Raw genomic sequence first — 2,669 nt, forward strand, 5'->3', positions numbered from 1 at the left:
ATTTTATGTATCAGTTCAAAAATAAATTTAATTTTTTAAAAATAAGCAGATGAAGTTACCTAAATACATTTAAAGATTATTTTCATGGAGAACATTGCCCTCCAGACAAATATCCCTGCCACCAAGTGAATTTGGGACATTTAATTAGATGAACCATGATCATTCTAGCACTTATTTCATTCTGGAGTATACTTGTGCTTCTTTTTTTTCCTCTCCACTAATTTCTCATTCATTAGCCAGAACCATAATATCCAAATAAAAGTACAATTAAATAATCCTTTGATTCTTTATATGATTAAACATGTGCTTTGAAAATATTTTATTGTATCAGAAATTGTTTTTCTTGTTACAACTTTTGATTCTTCAATAATTTGAAATATATATCATGTCCAATGAAACATGAAACTTACAAAGTGTCTTTTTACTTAAATGATTTTTATTAGTAGTATTAATTTTAATAGTAAGTTTCAGGTACCTTTATTTCTTTATAATTTTTTTTTGAAAAGGCATTTATTCAGCATCGTATCACACTATTTATTACAGTTTAGCAATCAACAGCATGGGTGCAAATTAAAAAAAAAAGTCTACATTAAATCCCTTTGTTGGAATGCATTACAGTTTCCACAGAACAGAAACTAAAATAAACTGTTAGACAATTAGTCACAAACACATTGCTTGAGTTTTTTTGCCCATACACATGAGTATTGTCTAAACCATGTCTTCTTTTTCCCTATCACCTCATGGGCTCTCCTCTCCTGCTAAGCATTGTTTCCTGGCAATATTAAAACCTAGTGCCACTGCCATAGCTACTGCTGCTGCTGGAACTGCCATAGCCATCTTAGTTTCATGGTTTGGCAAAGTACTGGCCTCTACCACCATAAAGTCTAGAGATTCTGCTTCCAAAGTTTCTACCCTTCACGGGTCCAAAATCTGATGACTGATTGTAGTAATTGCCAAAATCATCGTAACTCCCACCACCTTCAAAATTGCTTCCACTACCACCTCCAAAGCCGCCTCTGCCTCCTCCATTGTTATAGCTGTCATAGCTACTCCTCCTGCCACAGCCACTGCCCTAGTTTCCATAAACCTGTCCACCACTTCCATAGCCTCTGCTTCTTTCAGAGTAACCAGGGCCACCTCCTCCATAACCACCATCATTATCAAATCCATTGTAGCCATCCTGCTGCCACCATATCCATCACCCTTAAGCCACCATGGCCACTGAAGTTTCCTCCACTACCAAAATTGTTCTTTCCACCAACTCCACAACCACCACCAGTTTCCAGAACCACCTCGGCCTCTTTGGCCAGATGAAGCACTAGACATCTCTTGCTTTGACAGGGCTTTCCTCACTTCTCAGTTGTGGCCATTCACAATATGGTATTTCTGAATAACAATCTTATCCACAGAGTCATAGTCATCAAAAGTAACAAAAGCAAAGCCCCTTTTCTTTCCATTGCCTTGGTTAGTCATGATTTCCATAGCTTCAATTTTCCCATACTGTTCAAAATAATTCCATAGGTGATGTTCTTCAGTGTCTTCTTTAATGCCACTAACAAAGATCTTTTGCACAGTTAAGTGGGTCCTTGGTCTTTGAGAATATTCTCTTGAGACAACTCTCTTTGGTCCTATAACTGTTCCATTCACCTTGTGTGGTCTTTCATTCATAGCTGCATCCACTCCCTCCACAGTGGCATAAGTGACAAACCCAAAGCCCCTGGAGTGCTTGGTGTTTTGGTCTCTCATTACCATGCAGTCCTTGAGCATTCCCCATTGCTCAAAATGGCATATCAGACTCTTCATCAGTTGTCCCAAAGCTCAGCCCTATGATGAATAACTTCCGTAGCTGTTCAGGTACTTTACATGACTCTGATTTAGGTAGTAGGAAGAGAGACTTTAACTATTTTTCTCATCAGCATCCCTGGGCAGAAATGGCTTTATAAATTGTTTTTTTGGGGGGTGGGTTTACTGGGGATTGAACTCAGGGGTACTTAGCCACTGAGTCACACCCCCCAGTCCAATTTTGCGTTTTATTTAGAGGCAGGGTCTCACTGAGTTGCTTAGCACATCACTTTTTACTGAGGCTGGCTTTGAACTTGAAATCTTCCTGCCTCAGACTCCAGAGCCACTGGGATTACAGGCATGTACCACAATGCCCAGGATTTATAAATTTTTTAATGAACTATTTTCCATGTACTTGGCACTCAAAGCAATTCAATTTATATTATCTTTCAATTCAATCATTATATACGCATTGATGAAGACAAAGGTAACCACAAACATGATCCCTGACTTTATTATATAGTGTCCAGCCTAGAGGGATGACATTTATTCATTGACATATTATTTTTATTTATAAAAAGCATTTTAAAAATGCCCTTTATGAAAGACTTCTATCCTGAAGAAAATTAAGACTAACAATGTAAAAAAGATTCAAATCAAGAGGGAAAGAAATGAAAAATTAACTATGACGTAAGGAGAGAGTGAAATAAAACTCTAGTAGAAAAGCTGTTGTTGGAGCACAGGAAATATTTTGTATAAGGTAGGAAAAGATCAAAGAATACTTTTTTTGAGAAGTTGACATTGAAGGTGATAAACAAGAACACTTTGAGAAATGGAGAAAAGCCTGCAGATCAAGAGGATATTTACAAAATCATCAAGTTATTCTG

At 37.2% G+C, this 2,669-nt stretch overlaps 1 pseudogene across 1 annotated transcript; it reads right to left on the reverse strand.

Moving 5' to 3' along the window:
* Positions 1 to 781: 781 nt before the first annotated feature.
* LOC308650487 (heterogeneous nuclear ribonucleoprotein A1-like) lies at positions 782 to 1,782 on the reverse strand (annotated as a pseudogene). Its single transcript has one exon. The product of its transcript is annotated as a heterogeneous nuclear ribonucleoprotein A1-like (transcript).
* Positions 1,783 to 2,669: the final 887 nt, after the last annotated feature.

Source organism: Spermophilus citellus, assembly GCF_964194105.1.
Source record: "Spermophilus citellus genome assembly, chromosome: 5".
Lineage (NCBI taxonomy): Eukaryota > Metazoa > Chordata > Mammalia > Rodentia > Sciuridae > Spermophilus > Spermophilus citellus.